The following is an 18,909-nucleotide window of genomic DNA, read 5'->3' on the forward strand; positions in this document are numbered from 1 at the left end:
GTCGGTTTGGGTGCGGTGCCCAGGGCGGGGGGCCACCAGGAGTCGTCCCAGGCGGAGGGCGTGGAGCCCAGGATGAGTACCTCCGTCTTGTCTGAGTTCAGTTTCAGGCGGCTGGTCGTCATCCAATCGGCTACGTCTCTCATCCCTTCGTGCAGGTTGGCTCTGGCGGTGGCGGGGTCGTTGGTCAGGGAGAGGATCAGCTGGGTGTCGTCGGCGTAGGAGATGATGTTCAGGTTGTGTTGGCGTGCGATGGCCGCGAGGGGGCTCATGTAGACGTTGAAGAGGGTTGGGCTCAGCGAGGATCCTTGGGGTACGCCGCAGATGACTTTGGTGGCCTCTGACTTGTACGGTGGTAGGCGGACTCTTTGTGTTCTTCCGTCGAGGAAGGAGGTGATCCATTCCAGTGCCTTCTCCTGGATTCCGATGTTGCTGAGGCGCTGTACTAGGGTGCGGTGGCAGACAGTGTCGAAAGCCGCGGAGAGGTCCAGGAGGATGAGGGCCGCTGTTTCTCCGTTGTCCATCAGAGTTCGAAGGTCGTCGGTGGCGGCGATGAGGGCGGTCTCGGTGCTGTGGTTCGCTCGGAAGCCGGACTGTGAGGGGTCGAGGGATCCATTCGTCTCGAGGAAGGCGGCCAGCTGTTTGTTGACGGTCTTCTCGATGACTTTGGCCGGGAACGGGAGGAGCGAGATGGGACGGTAGTTCTTGAGGTCGGTGGGGTCTGCTGTGGGTTTCTTGAGGAGAGCGCTGAGTTCGGCGTGCTTCCAGCTCTCAGGGAAGGTGGCGGAGTCGAAGGAGGTGTTGATGATGTCCCGCAGGTGGGGTGCGAGGACAGCGTCGGCCTTGTTGAAGACGTGGTGAGGGCAGGGGTCAGTCGGAGATCCGGAATGGATGGAGTTCATGGTGCGGATGGTGTCTTCGGTGCTGATCGGGGTCCAGGTGCGGAGGGTGGTGGATGGTGGCGTCGTTGCGGTTGTGGCTTGCGTTGGTTGGTTGTTGAAGCTGTTGTGTATGTCCGTGATCTTGTTGTGGAAGTAGGACGCGAGGGAGTTGCAGAGGTCTTGCGACGGTGTGATGTCGTTGTTTCCGGCGTTGGGGTTGGAGAGCTCTTTCACGATGTTGAAGAGTTCCTTGCAGTTGTGTGCGTTGTTGTCCAGCCGGTCCTTGTATGCATTTTTCTTGGTGGCGCGGATCAGTTGGTGGTGTTTCCGGGTGGCGAGCTTGAGGGTGGTCATGTTGTCCGTCGTTGGTTCCCTTCTCCAGGCTTTCTCGAGGGCTCGACAGTTCTTCTTGGAGCACTTGAGTTCGTCGGTGAACCATGGTGTTTTTCTGCTGCAGGATCTGCTGGGCGGGGTCCTTAGAGGGGCTAGTTCGTCCGCGCAGTTGCTGATCCACTTCGTGAGGTTGTCGGCGGCCTGGCTGGGGTTCGCTGAGTTGGCGGGAGGGTGCTGGCTCAGGGAGGCGGTGAGCTGGTCGGCTGTGATCTTGTTCCAGCTTCTTCGAGCAACCTGTTGCTGGAGGTGGTGGATCGTCGTTCTTCTGAAGGTGAAGTAGACGCAGCTGTGGTCCGTCCAGTGGAGTCCTGTTGCGTGGCTGAAGGTGACGTCTTTGCTGGATGAGAAGACGGCGTCGAGTGTGTGTCCGGCGAGGTGGGTGGGGGTGGTCACCAGTTGCTTGAGTCCGAGGTTGTCGAGGTTGTCGAGCAGGGTGATGGTGTTGCGGTCGTTGTTGTTCTCCAGGTGGAAGTTGAGGTCCCCCAGGAGGATGTAGTCGGCGGAGGGGAGAGCGTGCGGGCTGACGAAGTCGGCGATGTCCTCGCTGAATCGTGTGCGCGGTCCCGGGGGTCGGTAGATCAGGGTGCCTCTGAGGGTGGTCTTCGGGTTGGTGTGGATCTGGAAGTGCAGGTGTTCAGCGGTGGTGAGGGTGTCGTCGGTGTTGGTCGTGATGCGGATGGTGTCTCTGTGGATGATGGCGATGCCTCCTCCGGTCTGGTTGTCGCGGTCCCTCCGGGTGATCTTGTAGCCCTCTGGGATGGCGATGGCGATGTCAGGGGCTGAGGAGGAGTTCATCCAGGTCTCGGTGATGAAGGCAACGTCGGGGGCGGTGGTGTCGAGCAGGTTCCAGAGTTCTACGGCGTGTCTGTGGACGGAGCGGGTGTTGAGCAGGATGCACTTGAGGTGGGTGCTGCTGGAGTTCGGTTTGTCGGGTGCAGGGAAGGTCCGGATGCAGGAGAACTTGCAGGCGAGGCAGCTGAAGGGTCCGTGGGTGTGCTTCGGGGCGGCTCGGTGACATCCTGGGATGTGGCCGGTGTTGAGTGCGGTGAGGTCGGCGGCGCTGTAGGTTCGTCGGGTCGGCTTCCGTCGGTGGGGGCCAGGGGTCCTGGCGCTGGTCGCGATCCGGTCGCGGACGGGCGCAGACGGGCTTACCTTTGGCGCGCCTTCGGCGCACAATCGGCGCGCCCGCTGCGCGTGACCGCTGCGCGTTCGCACGGTCGCCATTTAAGGCGAAGTGCGCGGGTGGGCGGGGCAGCTGGGAGGCGGGAGCGGGGAGGGATACAGAAGACAAAAGGGGCGGGGACAAGCGGCGGTGGCGGGAAGGGAGGGCGGGGGGCGGCGCGGTAGGCGGAGGACAAGGAAGGAGAGCTGACACGGAAATAAATGCAAAAACAGGCACAAATTACCGAAAAAAACGGGGAAAAAGAGAGTTACACAGAGAATCACAAAGCAAGCACAAATTACCGAAAAAAACGGGGAAAAAAGAGAGTTACACAGAGAATCACAAAGCAAGCACAAATTACCGAAAAAAACGGGGAAAAAAGAGAGTTACACAGAGAATCACAAAGCAAGCACAAATTACCGAAAAAAACGGGGAAAAAAGAGAGTTACACAGAGAATCACAGAGCAGGCACAAAGAACAGGCAAAACAAGGGAAAAAACACTCGCAGCGGCGGCAGCCGGCAAACGAGGCAGCGCGAGGCAGAGGGCGGGCAGGGGCACACGCAGCAGCTGGTGGCCGTGCGGCGCGGGGGTGTCCCACAAGCTGCAAATGGTAAAGTGAGCTGATTATATAGATATATATATATAAATATATATATTGATAGTTAGAAAGATAGCCAGATAGACAGATCGATAGATAGATATTTATTTCAATGAAATAATTTCTTGATAAAACTGAATGTTTTTGGCTAGGAATTTCTGTATTGTAATATTTAGGAAAAAAGATGACTTGTCCTAACCAAAAGCAGCAAATCTGCCTATTACAATACTGTGAATTGATCGAGGGTATGCCTTAACCCCAAGGAGGTGAGCACTCTTTAACAGATGCCAATAAGTCCTCGTTAGTATAGTGGTCAGTATCCCCGCCTGTCACGCGGGAGACCGGGGTTCAATTCCCCGACGGGGAGGCGATTCCTTTTATTCACACAATTAAATAAAATGATGTACTTTCTAACATTGTAAAATATATCTGTCATTATCCTTGCCTATTCCGATTGAGAAAAAAGGTTGAATTCAGTGATGGCCAAAATGCTTACTGATGTGTTAACTGAAATTCAGAATATGCTCTGAATATTTCAATATGCACAGGCGTACCATCAAAAACACTTTACATCTGCATTCTCTTGGAAAATGAGATGAAGCAGTGGTGAATTCTAGGCTGCTGTTCCACTCGATTGGCACAATTTACAAGTAGAATGACTGCTTTTGGTTAGTAGTGACCCCTGGTGGATAATAGTTATAAGCTGCAAATGGTAAAGTGAGCTGATTATGTAGATATATATATATAAATATATATATTGATAGTTAGAAAGATAGCCAGATAGACAGATCTATAGATAGATATTTATTTCAATGAAATAATTTCTTGATAAAACTGAATGTTTTTGGCTAGGAATTTCTGTATTGTAATATTTAGGAAAAAAGATGACTTGTCCTAACCAAAAGCAGCAAATCTGCCTATTACAATACTGTGAATTGATCGAGGGTATGCCTTAACCCCAAGGAGGTGAGCACTCTTTAACAGATGCCAATAAGTCCTCGTTAGTATAGTGGTCAGTATCCCCGCCTGTCACGCGGGAGACCGGGGTTCAATTCCCCGACGGGGAGGCGATTCCTTTTATTCACACAATTAAATAAAATGATGTACTTTCTAACATTGTAAAATATATCTGTCATTATCCTTGCCTATTCCGATTGAGAAAAAAGGTTGAATTCAGTGATGGCCAAAATGCTTACTGATGTGTTAACTGAAATTCAGAATATGCTCTGAATATTTCAATATGCACAGGCGTACCATCAAAAACACTTTACATCTGCATTCTCTTGGAAAATGAGATGAAGCAGTGGTGCATCCTAGGCTGCTGTTCCACTCGATTGGCACAATTTACAAGTAGAATGACTGCATTTGGTTAGTAGTGACCCCTGGTGGCTAATAGTTATAAGCTGCAAATGGTAAAGTGAGCTGATTTTATATATATATATATATATATATATATATATATATATATATATATATATATATATATATATATATATATATATAAATATATATATTGATAGTTAGAAAGATAGCCAGATAGACAGATCGATAGATAGATATTTATTTCAATGAAATAATTTCTTGATAAAACTGATTGTTTTGGGCTAGGAATTTCTGTATTGTAATATTTAGGAAAAAAGATTACTTGTCCTAATGAAAAGCAGCAAATCGGCCAATTACAATACTGTGAGTTGATCGAGGGTATGCCTTAACCCCAAGGAGGTGAGCACTGTTTAACTGATGCCAATAAGTCCTCGTTAGTATAGTGGTCAGTATCCCCGCCTGTCACGCGGGAGACTGGGGTTCATTTCCCCGACGGGGAGGCGATTCCTTTTATTCACACAATTAAATAAAATGATGTACTTTCTAACATTGTAAAATATATCTGTCATTATCCTTGGCTATTCCGATTGAGAAAAAAGGTTGAATTCACCGATGGACAAAATGCTTACTGATGTGTTAACTGAAATTCATAATATGCTCTGAATATTTCAATATGCACAGGCGTACCATCAAAAACAGTTTACATCTGCATTCTCTTGGAAAATGAGATGAAGCAGTGGTGAATCCTAGGCTGCTGTTCCACTCGATTGGCACAATTTACAAGTAGAATGACTGCTTTTGGTTAGTAGTGACCCCTGGTGGCTAATAGTTATAAGCTGCAAATGGTAAAGTGAGCTGATTATATAGATATATATATATAAATATATATATTGATAGTTAGAAAGATAGCCAGATCTACAGATCGATAGATAGATATTTATTTCAATGAAATAATTTCTTGATAAAACTGATTGTTTTTGGCTAGGAATTTCTGTATTGTAATATTTAGGAAAAAAGATGACTTGTCCTAACCAAAAGAAGCAAATCTGCCTATTACAATACTGTGAATTGATCGAGGGTATGCCTTAACCCCAAGGAGGTGAGCACTCTTTAACAGATGCCAATAAGTCCTCGTTAGTATAGTGGTCAGTATCCCCGCCTGTCACGCGGGAGACCGGGGTTCAATTCCCCAACGGGGAGGCGATTTGTTTTATTCACACAATTAAATAAAATGATGTACTTTCTAACATTGTAAAATAAATCTGTCATTATCCTTGCCTATTCCGATTGAGAAAAAAGGTTGAATTCAGTGATGGCCAAAATGCTTACTGATGTGTTAACTGAAATTCAGAATATGCTCTGAATATTTCAATATGCACAGGCGTACCATCAAAAACACTTTACATCTGCATTCTCTTGGAAAATGAGATGAAGCAGTGGTGAATCCTAGGCTGCTGTTCCACTCGATTGGCACAATTTACAAGTAGAATGATTGCATTTGGTTAGTAGTGACCCCTGGTGGCTAATAGTTATAAGCTGCAAATGGTAAAGTGAGCTGATTTTATATATATATATATATATATATATATATATATATATAAATATATATATATTGATAGTTAGAAAGATAGCCAGATAGACAGATCGATAGATAGATATTTATTTCAATGAAATAATTTCTTGATAAAACTGAATGTTTTTGGCTAGGAATTTCTGTATTGTAATATTTAGGAAAAAAGATGACTTGTCCTAACCAAAAGCAGCAAATCTGCCTATTACAATACTGTGAATTGATCGAGGGTATGCCTTAACCCCAAGGAGGTGAGCACTCTTTAACAGATGCCAATAAGTCCTCGTTAGTATAGTGGTCAGTATCCCCGCCTGTCACGCGGGAGACCGGGGTTCAATTCCCCGACGGGGAGGCGATTCCTTTTATTCACACAATTAAATAAAATGATGTACTTTCTAACATTGTAAAATATATCTGTCATTATCCTTGCCTATTCCGATTGAGAAAAAAGGTTGAATTCAGTGATGGCCAAAATGCTTACTGATGTGTTAACTGAAATTCAGAATATACTCTGAATATTTCAATATGCACAGGCGTACCATCAAAAACACTTTACATCTGCATTCTCTTGGAAAATGAGATGAAGCAGTGGTGAATTCTAGGCTGCTGTTCCACTCGATTGGCACAATTTACAAGTAGAATGACTGCTTTTGGTTAGTAGTGACCCCTGGTGGATAATAGTTATAAGCTGCAAATGGTAAAGTGAGCTGATTATATAGATATATATATATAAATATATATATTGATAGTTAGAAAGATAGCCAGATAGACAGATCGATAGATAGATATTTATTTCAATGAAATAATTTCTTGATAAAACTGATTGTTTTGGGCTAGGAATTTCTGTATTGTAATATTTAGGAAAAAAGATTACTTGTCCTAATGAAAAGCAGCAAATCTGCCAATTACAATACTGTGAATTGATCGAGGGTATGCCTTAACCCCAAGGAGGTGAGCACTGTTTAACTGATGCCAATAAGTCCTCGTTAGTATAGTGGTCAGTATTCCCGCATGTCACGCGGGAGACCGGGGTTCAATTCCCTGACGGGGAGGCGATTTCTTTTATTCACACAATTAAATAAAATGATGTACTTTCTAACATTGTAAAATATATCTGTCATTATCCTTGCCTATTCCGATTGAGAAAAAAGGTTGAATTCAGTGATGGCCAAAATGCTTACTGATGTGTTAACTGAAATTCAGAATATGCTCTGAATATTTCAATATGCACAGGCGTACCATCAAAAACACTTTACATCTGCATTCTCTTGGAAAATGAGATGAAGCAGTGGTGAATCCTAGGCTGCTGTTCCACTCGATTGGCACAATTTACAAGTAGAATGACTGCATTTGGTTAGTAGTGACCCCTGGTGGCTAATAGTTATAAGCTGCAAATGGTAAAGTGAGCTGATTTTATATATATATATATATATATATATATATATATATATATATATATATATATATATATATATATATATATATATATATATATATATATAAAAATATATATATTGATAGTTAGAAAGATAGCCAGATAGACAGATCGATAGATAGATATTTATTTCAATGAAATAATTTCTTGATAAAACTGAATGTTTTTGGCTAGGAATTTCTGTATTGTAATATTTAGGAAAAAAGATGACTTGTCCTAACCAAAAGCAGCAAATCTGCCTATTACAATACTGTGAATTGATCGAAGGTATGCCTTAACCCCAAGGAGGTGAGCACTCTTTAACAGATGCCGATAAGTCCTCGTTAGTATAGTGGTCAGTATCCCCGCCTGTCACGCTGGAGACCGGGGTTCAATTCCCCGACGGGGAGGCGATTCCTTTTATTCACACAATTAAATAAAATGAACTTTCTAACATTGTAAAATATATCTGTCATTATCCTTGCCTATTCCGATTGAGAAAAAAGGTTGAATTCAGTGATGGCCAAAATGCTTACTGATGTGTTAACTGAAATTCAGAATATGCTCTGAATATTTCAATATGCACAGGCGTACCATCAAAAACACTTTACATCTGCATTCTCTTGGAAAATGAGATGAAGCAGTGGTGAATTCTAGGCTGCTGTTCCACTCGATTGGCACAATTTACAAGTAGAATGACTGCTTTTGGTTAGTAGTGACCCCTGGTGGATAATAGTTATAAGCTGCAAATGGTAAAGTGAGCTGATTATATAGATATATATATATAAATATATATATTGATAGTTAGAAAGATAGGCAGATAGACAGATCGATAGATAGATATTTATTTCAATGAAATAATTTCTTGATAAAACTGAATGTTTTTGGCTAGGAATTTCTGTATTGTAATATTTAGGAAAAAAGATGACTTGTCCTAACCAAAAGCAGCAAATCTGCCTATTACAATACTGTGAATTGATCGAGGGTATGCCTTAACCCCAAGGAGGTGAGCACTCTTTAACAGATGCCAATAAGTCCTCGTTAGTATAGTGGTCAGTATCCCCACCTGTCACGCGGGAGACCAGGGTTCAATTCCCCGACGGGGAGGCGATTCCTTTTATTCACACAATTAAATAAAATGATGTACTTTCTAACATTGTAAAATATATCTGTCATTATCCTTGCCTATTCCGATTGAGAAAAAAGGTTGAATTCACCGATGGACAAAATGCTTACTGATGTGTTAACTGAAATTCAGAATATGCTGTGAATATTTCAATATGCACAGGCGTACCATCAAAAACACTTTACATCTGCATTCTCTTGGAAAATGAGATGAAGCAGTGGTGAATCCTAGGCTGCTGTTCCACTCGATTGGCACAATTTACAAGTAGAATGACTGCTTTTGGTTAGTAGTGACCCCTGGAGGATAATAGTTATAAGCTGCAAATGGTAAAGTGAGCTGATTATATAGATATATATATATATATAAATATATATATTGATAGTTAGAAAGATAGCCAGATAGACAGATCGATAGATAGATATTTATTTCAATGAAATAATTTCTTGATAAAACTGAATGTTTTTGGCTAGGAATTTCTGTATTGTAATATTTAGGAAAAAAGATGACTTGTCCTAACCAAAAGCAGCAAATCTGCCTATTACAATACTGTGAATTGATCGAGGGTATGCCTTAACCCCAAGGAGGTGAGCACTCTTTAACAGATGCCAATAAGTCCTCGTTAGTATAGTGGTCAGTATCCCCGCCTGTCACGCGGGAGACCGGGGTTAAATTCCCCGACGGGGAGGCGATTCCTTTTATTCACACAATTAAATAAAATGATGTACTTTCTAACATTGTAAAATATATCTGTCATTATCCTTGCCTATTCCGATTGAGAAAAAAGGTTGAATTCAGTGATGGCCAAAATGCTTACTGATGTGTTAACTGAAATTCAGAATATGCTCTGAATATTTCAATATGCACAGGCGTACCATCAAAAACACTTTACATCTGCATTCTCTTGGAAAATGAGATGAAGCAGTGGTGCATCCTAGGCTGCTGTTCCACTCGATTGGCACAATTTACAAGTAGAAGGACTGCATTTGGTTAGTAGTGACCCCTGGTGGCTAATAGTTATAAGCTGCAAATGGTAAAGTGAGCTGATTTTATATATATATATATATATATATATATATATATATATATATATATATATATATATATATATATATATATTACCTACTGGCGGTCGCCAGTAGGTATATATAGTTAGGATTTTTTCCCTATGGGTTTTTTGAAAATTCTATGTCTAATAACTTTGGCGTTTGTGGACGGAATTGGCTGAAATTTTCAGGAAAATGGCACATTTTGTTTCTGAGCAGCCCTTGAAAATTTGGGGGCGGTTCGTCAAGGGGGGGCCGAGAAAAAAGGGGGGTCCCAAAACGTGTTTTTAACATTGAGTTTTCCATAGGGCGGTTGGCCTCACTTTTAGCCCGAACGGCTGAATGGATTTGCACGAAACTTGGCAAAATTGTAGGGACTGGTAGCCCGATGTGCCTTTTTTAGGTCTCAATATATGTGCTCCAGTGGATTTTGAGAAATTAACGTTTAAAAAAAGATATATATCTGTAACAGCGGACCGGGAAGCGTCCCAGGACGCGTACTTTTCGCGCAACGGAGCTTTGTGAAGCGAAGCTGATTGGTTCTCTGGCGTCTGTCAACATTTCAAAAAGTCCGTAGCGGCCGCCATCTTGTCTCTCGGTAGGATCGAGAGACAAGAGGAGGCCAAAACAAAGGGGGAAATAACCATAAGGGGGCATAGTAGATCCTCGCTGACCCCCTAGGTTTGATGTGCTTTTTATGTACTAGTAACTATGCTGGTAATTTTGCTACTGATAATATGTGTACTTGTATTATCTAAGATACTACGCCTGAGAAGACGGCATTAGTAAATAAACATTTCAAATACACATGTGTTCTTCTTAACTCCATGTTCTGGTTTCTAAGAAATATATAACGACCGACTGTTCATGAGTTCCACGTATCCTGAGGTACTATAAGTTCATATTCTGGATTGTCTAAACATTGAGAGTTTGTTATATCCAATGTGACACTGTACCTAGCTTGCTAAGGGGTTTTTGATTACTAACGTGAGTTTTGGGACACCCTAATTCGCCGAGGTTCCAATCCTCTGTCCACAGTTCTGTGTGAGAACAGAAACCCTGCGACAGGGGCACCCCCGACCCTTGCTGGAGCTTCATCACACTTGCGATACAACTCCAGCAATGCGCCACCTTTACGGCACAGATACATCACGCATCTGTGCTGTTTTTGCCCCATGATGCGCCGCATTGTAAATGCAGCACATCATAGGAACAGCGGCACAGAATGACTAACACATCCCTGGTGATGCGCCAGTCATCATAAATCTATCCCTATGCTTCTTATCTTGTTAGAGATGAACCGCCATATGTATCATCAAAGTTTTTTGCATTTCCTAAATAGCGAACTTTAAGGAATAAATAGCGATTCTTTACCATTCCTAGTTTGCGATTAGCTATTTGCTAATTACAAATTACCCATTCATTTCCTTCATTTCCATAGGGCGGTTGGACTCACTTTTAGCTCGAACGGCTGAATGGATTTCCACAAAACTAGGCAAAATTGTAGGGACTGGTAGCCCGATGTGCCTTTGCTATGTCTCAAGATATATGCTCCAGTGGTTTTTACGAAAATTAACTTTGAAAAATATATATTGGGCTACATTGGGCTATATATATGTTGGAGCCCAAATGTAGCCCAATGTAGCCCAATGTAGCCCAAAGATGGCCACCAGAGACAAAAGAGCCCAAATGTAGCCCAAATATCAGCCAGATGTAGCCCAACTATAGCCCAGTGACAGAATGTCCCAGAGTGTTCTAAAGAACAACTAGAGCGCTAACAGTCTTACTTATGACAAACGTATGGCACACCTGAAGTCATCTTGATTGGAATAAAGTGTTAACACTTAAAACATTTAATTTGCAAAGGAACAAAATGAGGGGGTTCATTTTGCCATAGAAATGTCATATATATATATATATATATATATATATATAATATATATATATATATATATATATATATATATATATATATATATATATATATATATATATATATATATTACCTACTGGCGATAGCCAGTAGGTATATATAGTTAGGATTTTTTCTCTATGGGATTTCTGAAAATTCTATGTCTAATAACTTTGGTGTTTGTGGACGGAATGGGCTGAAATTTTCAGGAAAATGGCACATTTTGTTTCTGAGCAGCCCCTGAAAATTTGGGGGGGTTTCGTTAAGGGGGGGCCGAGAAAAAAGGGGGGTCCCAAAACGTGTTTTTAACATTGAGTTTTCCATAGGGCGGTTGGCCTCACTTTTAGCTCGAACGGCTGAATGGATTTCCACAAAACTTGGCAAAATTGTAGGGACTGGTAGCCCGATGTGCCTTTGCTATGTCTCAAGATATTGCTCCAGTGGTTTTTACGAAAATTAACTTTGAAAAATATATATTGGGCTACATTGGGCTATATATATGTTGGAGCCCAAATGTAGCCCAATGTAGCCCAATGTAGCCCAAAGATGGCCACCAGAGACAAAAGAGCCCAAATGTAGCCCAAATATCAGCCAGATGTAGCCCAACTATAGCCCAGTGACAGAATGTCCCAGAGTGTTCTAAAGAACAACTAGAGCGCTAACAGTCTTACTTATGACAAAAGTATGGCACACCTGAAGTCATCTTGATTGGAATAAAGTGTTAACACTTAAAACATTTAATTTGCAAAGGAACAAAATGAGGGGGTTCATTTTGCCATAGAAGTGTCATATATATATATATATATATTCACTGAAAAAAACATAGGTTATAGACCATATATAGTTAGGAATTAGCATTTACAAAACCTTGAAAATTCACTGAAAAAACCATAGGTTATAGACCATATATAGTTAGGAATTAGCATTTACAAAACCTTATTTTACTCATACAAAACCATTGAAATTCGCATATATAGTTAGTTGCACTAACTATATATCGCGCACCCGCAATCCACTGCTGATCATGTCACATATTACATCATTCATGACATGGTCAGTGACATCACTGATGACATCACTGATGACATCTCAAATGACATCACTGATGACATCACTGATGACATCTCAAATGACATCACTGGTGACATCACTGATGACATCTCATTTGACATTACTGATCACATCACTGATGACATCATTCATGTGATAATACGATGAACCTCTTCAGACTCTAATATAACCTTAGATACACTCAGTGTAAACAGACACTGACAGACTGTCACTCATCCATGGAGTTACTCACACAACTAGTCAGTCATGCAAAGAATCAATCACACCTCCATTTCCTCAACTATACAGTTATACACACCTTACTTATTCAAACATATACTAACACATATTTACTCTCTTATACAATCCCTGATACAAGTTCACAATGATCCATACAGCCACTCACACATTCACTGGCTCTTATGCACAGTTATTTATATATGTCAACTCTCACATGTACTGTGTTTTACAAATGTACTTACTTTGACATGTAGCACTGAGATATCCATTCACTCACCAATACACTCATGCACACAGTCAACCGCCCATACAGCTGTTTCCACATGAACTTTTGAACCCATACATCTAGTGAATCAACTGCTCACACATCTATGCACAGAGTCATACACCTCCCAGCCACCCACACACACACTCAGTCTCCCATACAAATACTTGGGCAACCAATCAATAACCCATATAGTTACTCATATAGCTACTGATCAACACATGCAGCAGTTTACAGAACAACAGACATAATGATGCACAAATTAAAACAGTTTAGTCACTAACCCATGCACTCAGTGAGACACATTTAATCACTCACTCATACAGTCAGTCATGCACCTACTAAATCCTTCATCCAGACACTTATACATCCACTCATTCTTCAATATGTAAGACATATTTTAACTTTACAGAAACATACAGTCACTGGATGTTGTCATCAGTGATGTCATCAGTGATGTCATTTGAGATGTCATCAGTGATGTCATCAGTGATGTCACTGACCATGTCATGAATGATGTAATATGTGACATGATCAGCAGTGGATTGCGGGTGCGCGATATATAGTTAGTGCAACTAACTATATATGCGAATTTCAATGGTTTTCTGTGAGTAAAATAAGGTTTTGTAAATGCTAATTCCTAACTATATATGGTCTATAACCTATGGTTTTTTCTGTGAATATATATATATATATTCACTGAAAAAACCATAGGTTATAGACCATATATAGTTAGGAATTAGCATTTACAAAACCTTGAAAATTCACTGAAAAAACCATAGGTTATAGACCATATATAGTTAGGAATTAGCATTTAAAAAACCTTATTTTACTCACACAAAACCATTGAAATTCCATATATAGTTAGTTGCACTAACTATATATCGCGCACCCGCAATCCACTGCTGATCATGTCACATATTACATCATTCATGACATGGTCAGTGACATCACTGATGACATCACTGATGACATCTCAAATGACATCACTGATGACATCACTGATGACATCTCAAATGACATCACTGATGACATCACTGATGATGTCATCCAGTGACTGTATAATTCTGTAAAGTTAAAATATGTCTTACATATTGAAGAATGAGTGGATGTATAAGTGTCTTGATGAAGGATTTAGTAGGGGCATGGCTGACTGTATGAGTGACTGATTAAATGTGTCTCACTGAGTGCATGGGTTAGTGACTAAACTGTCTTAATTTGTGCATCATTATGTCTGTTGTTCTGTAAACTGCTGCATGTGTTGATCATTAGCTATATGATTAACTGTATGGGTTATTGATTGGTTGCCCAAGCATTTGTATGGGAGACTGAGTGTGTGTGTGGGTGGCTGGGAGGTGTATGACTCTCTGCATAGATGTGTGAGCAGTTGATTGACTAGATGTATGGGTTCAAAAGTGCATGTGGAAACAGCTGTATGGGCGGTTGACTGTGTGCATGAGTGTATTGGTGAGTGAATGGATATCTCAGTGCTACATGTCAAAGTAAGTACATATGTAAAACACAGTACATGTGAGAGTTACCATATATAAATAACTGTGCATAAGAGCCAGTGAATGTGTGAGTGGCTGTATGGATCATTGTGAACTTGTATCCAGGATTGTATAAGTGAGTAAATATGTTTTAGTATATGTTTGAATAAGTAAGGTGTGTATAACTGTATAGTTGAGGAAATGGAGGTGTGATTGATTCTTTGCATGACTGACTATGTGTCTGAGTAACTCCATGGATGAGTGACAGTCTATGAGTGTCTGTTTACACTGAGTGTATCTAAGGTTATATTAGAGTCTGAAGAGGTTTATCGTATTATCACATGAATGATGTCATCAGTGATGTGATCAGTAATGTCAAATGAGATGTCATCAGTGATGTCATCAGTGATGTCATTTGAGATGTCATCAGTGATGTCATCAGTGATGTCATTTGAGATGTCATCAGTGATGTCATCAGTGATGTCATTTGAGATGTCATCAGTGATGTCATCAGTGATGTCACTGACCATGTCATGAATGATGTAATATGTGACATGATCAGCAGTGGATTGCGGGTGCGCGATATATAGTTAGTGCAACTAACTACATATGGAATTTCAATGGTTTTGTGTGAGTAAAATAAGGTTTTTTAAATGCTAATTCCTAACTATATATGGTCTATAACCTATGGTTTTTTTCAGTGAATTTTCAAGGTTTTGTAAATGCTAATTCCTAACTATATATGGTCTATAACCTATGGTTTTTTCAGTGAATTTTCAAGGTTTTGTAAATGCTAATTCCTAACTATATATGGTCTATAACCTATGGTTTTTTCTGTGAATATATATATATATATATATAAATATATATATTGATAGTTAGAAAGATAGCCAGATAGACAGATCGATAGATAGATATTTATTTCAATGAAATAATTTCTTGATAAAACTGATTGTTTTTGGCTAGGAATTTTTGTATTGTAATATTTAGGAAAAAAGATGACTTGTCCTAACCAAAAGCAGCAAATTTGCCTATTACAATACTGTGAATTGATCAAGGGTATGCCTTAACCCCAAGGAGGTGAGCACTCTTTAACTGATGCCAATAAGTCCTCGTTAGTATAGTGGTCATTATCCCCGCCTGTCACGCGGGAGACCGGGGTTCAATTCCCCGACGGGGAGGCGATTCCTTTTATTCACACAATTAAATAAAATGATGTACTTTCTAACATTGTAAAATATATCTGTCATTATCCTTGCCTATTCCGATTGAGAAAAAAGGTTGAATTCACCGATGGACAAAATGCTTACTGATGTGTTAACTGAAATTCAGAATATGCTCTGAATATTTCAATATGCACAGGCGTACCATCAAAAACACTTTACATCTGCATTCTCTTGGAAAATGAGATGAAGCAGTGGTGAATCCTAGGCTGCTGTTCCACTCGATTGGCACAATTTACAAGAAGAATGACTGCTTTTGGTTAGTAGTGACCCCTGGTGGCTAATAGTTATAAGCTGCAAATGGTAAAGTGAGCTGATTATATAGATAAATATATATATAAATATATATATTGATAGTTAGAAAGATAGCTAGATAGACAGATGGATAGATAGATATTTATTTCAATGAAATAATTTCTTGATAATACTGATTGTTTTTGGCTAGGAATTTCTGTATTGTAATATTTAGGAAAAAAGATGACTTGTCCTAACCAAAAGCAGCAAATCTGCCTATTACAATACTGTGAATTGATCGAGGGTATGCATTAACCCCAAGGAGGTGAGCACTGTTTAACTGATGCCAATAAGTCCTCGTTAGTATAGTGGTCAGTATCCCCGCCTGTCATGCGGCAGACTGGTGTTCAATTCCCCCACGGGGAGGCGATTCCTTTTATTCACACAATTAAATAAAATGATGTACTTTCTAACATTGTAAAATATATCTGTCATTATCCTTGCCTATTCCGATTGAGAGAAAAGGTTGAATTCAGTGATGGCCAAAATGCTTACTGATGTGTTAACTGAAATTCAGGATATGCTCTGAATATTTCAATATGCACAGGCGTACCATCAAAAACACTTTACATCTGCATTCTCTTGGAAAATGAGATGAAGCAGTGGTGAATCCTAGGCTGCTGTTCCACTCGATTGGCACAATTTACAAGTAGAATGACTGCTTTTGGTTAGTAGTGACCCCTGGTGGCTAATAGTTATAAGCTGCAAATGGTAAAGTGAGCTGATTTTATATATATATATATATATATATATATATATATATATATATATATATATATATATAAAAATATATTACCTACTGGCGGTCGCCAGTAGGTATATATAGTTAGGATTTTTTCTCTATGGGTTTTTTGAAAATTCTATGTCTAATAACTTTGCCGTTTGTGGACGGAATTGGCTGAAATTTTCAGGAAAATGGCACATTTTGTTTCTGAGCAGCCTTTGAAAATTTGGGGGGGGTTCGTCAAGGGGGGGCGAGAAAAAAGGGGGGTCCCAAAACGCCTTTTTCCCATGTTAATTTCCATAGGGCGGTTGGCCTCACTTTTAGCCCGAACGGCTGAATGGATTTGCACGAAACTTGGCAAAATTGTAGGGACTGGTAGCCCGATGTGCCTTTTGTAGGTCTCAATATATGTGCTCCAGTGGATTTTGAGAAATTAACGTTTAAAAAAAGATATATATCTGTAACAGCGGACCGGGCAGCGGCCTAGGACGCGTACTTGTCGCGCAACGGAGCTTTGTGAAGCGAAGCTGATTGGTTCTCCGGCGTCTGTCAACATTCCAAACAGTCCGTAGCGGCCGCCATCTTGTCTCTCGGTAGGATCGAGAGACAAGAGGAGGCGAAAGCGAAGGGGCAAATGACCATAAGGGGGAATAGTAGATCCTCGCTGACCCCCTAGGTTTGATGTGGAGGTTTTAAAAGGGCCCCGCGGGGCAAAAAAAAAATAATAATAATAATCGAACGGCTGAATGGATTTGCACGAAACTTGGCAAAATTGTAGGGACTGGTAGCCCGATGTGCCTTTGCTAGGTCTCAATATATGTGCTCCAGTGGATTTTGAGAAATTAACGTTCAAAAAAAGATATATATCTGTAACAGCGCTCCGCTTCGCGTACTTTTCGCGTTACGGAGGTTTGCGAAGCTGATTGGTTTTTCGGCGTCTGTAAACATTCCAAACAGTCCGTAGCAGCCGCCATCTTGTCTCTCGGTAGGATCGAGAGACAAGAGGAGGCCAAAGCGAAGGGGCAAATGACCATAAGGGGGCATAGTAGATCCTTCCTGACCTCTTAGGTTTGATGTACCATTTTGCCAAGTTTGGTGTAATTCCGTTCAGCCATTCAGGCTGTAGACGTATGTAAATGTCCTATGGAAAATTGCATGGGGAAAACACATTTGAAAGTGTTGAAATTTAGAACCAATTAAAATGTTACTTTGGTTTTGTATTTGTGTGTGATGAAAGTTAATTGGTTATGTATATATGTCAAATGAGAGGAAACCACAGCCATTTTGTGATACTACTGTCTGAGGTACATTTGTGAGGAATTTTTGGTGGTGAATTTCTGGTGTTTGATTTACACAGTACTAACACTTCTGCTACTTTTAAAAAGGTGAGTTGTTAATTTGTAAGGGGAACTATGTTGTACACTTGAAGATAATTTGAAAAATGTTTTCTGTTATTTATTTGCAGTCCTTCTGTTATACTAAATACTTGATAAAGTTAGTTTTATATTATGTATTACTACAAACGATAAATGAAAGTGATTATTTTTTTCTGCAATTTACAGCAAGCAATTTCAAAATAAAATGGCTCACAATGAAGAGACCGTGGCAATTTCTTTTGAATCGTCCACTATATTGATTGAAATTGACAGCACCAATAATGAAATATTGTCACAAGGAGGACATGACTTGTATGATTCCATTAGATTGATTGAAATGGACAGCACCAAGAATGAAATATTGTCACAAGGAGATGACTTGAATGATTCCACTACATTGATTGAAATTGAGAGCACCAATAATGAAATATTGTCACAAGGAGGAGATGGCTTGTATGATTCCATTAGATTGATTGAAATGGACAGCACCAATAATGAAATATTGTCACAAGGAGGAGATGACTTGAATGATTCCACTACATTGATTGAAATTGACAGCACCAATAATGAAATATTGTCACAAGGAGGAGATGACTTGAATGATTTTTTTGATCAATCTCTTGATGGCGAATTTATCGAGTGTTTGGAGACCATAGAGTTACAAGAATCATCATTGGAGACTTTTAATGAGGAGATTGCTGATGAGGACATGTTACTAGTTCTTTCAAATTTAGAAAATTCTGAAGAATAAATTTATATTTAGAAATCAAAAATTGTTTGAGACATTATTCATTTTTATTTTTAATTTATGAGGTTGTAGCGAAGT

General features: G+C 40.4%; 6 non-coding genes across 6 annotated transcripts; all 6 read left to right on the plus strand.

Moving 5' to 3' along the window:
• The first annotated feature begins 3,328 nt into the window (after window positions 1-3,328).
• TRNAD-GUC (transfer RNA aspartic acid (anticodon GUC)) lies at window positions 3,329-3,400 on the plus strand. The gene has a single exon. It is a non-coding gene; the product is annotated as a tRNA-Asp (tRNA).
• A 628-nt stretch (window positions 3,401-4,028) lies between these two features.
• On the plus strand, window positions 4,029-4,100 carry TRNAD-GUC (transfer RNA aspartic acid (anticodon GUC)). The gene has a single exon. It is a non-coding gene; the product is annotated as a tRNA-Asp (tRNA).
• Window positions 4,101-5,484: 1,384 nt separating this feature from the next.
• Window positions 5,485-5,556, plus strand: TRNAD-GUC (transfer RNA aspartic acid (anticodon GUC)). Its single transcript has one exon. It is a non-coding gene; the product is annotated as a tRNA-Asp (tRNA).
• A 650-nt stretch (window positions 5,557-6,206) lies between these two features.
• On the plus strand, window positions 6,207-6,278 carry TRNAD-GUC (transfer RNA aspartic acid (anticodon GUC)). The gene has a single exon. It is a non-coding gene; the product is annotated as a tRNA-Asp (tRNA).
• Window positions 6,279-9,079: 2,801 nt separating this feature from the next.
• TRNAD-GUC (transfer RNA aspartic acid (anticodon GUC)) lies at window positions 9,080-9,151 on the plus strand. The gene has a single exon. It is a non-coding gene; the product is annotated as a tRNA-Asp (tRNA).
• A 6,424-nt stretch (window positions 9,152-15,575) lies between these two features.
• TRNAD-GUC (transfer RNA aspartic acid (anticodon GUC)) lies at window positions 15,576-15,647 on the plus strand. Its single transcript has one exon. It is a non-coding gene; the product is annotated as a tRNA-Asp (tRNA).
• Window positions 15,648-18,909: the final 3,262 nt, after the last annotated feature.

This window comes from Lissotriton helveticus, chromosome 1_2 (assembly GCF_964261635.1).
Source record: "Lissotriton helveticus chromosome 1_2, aLisHel1.1, whole genome shotgun sequence".
Classification (NCBI taxonomy): domain Eukaryota; kingdom Metazoa; phylum Chordata; class Amphibia; order Caudata; family Salamandridae; genus Lissotriton; species Lissotriton helveticus.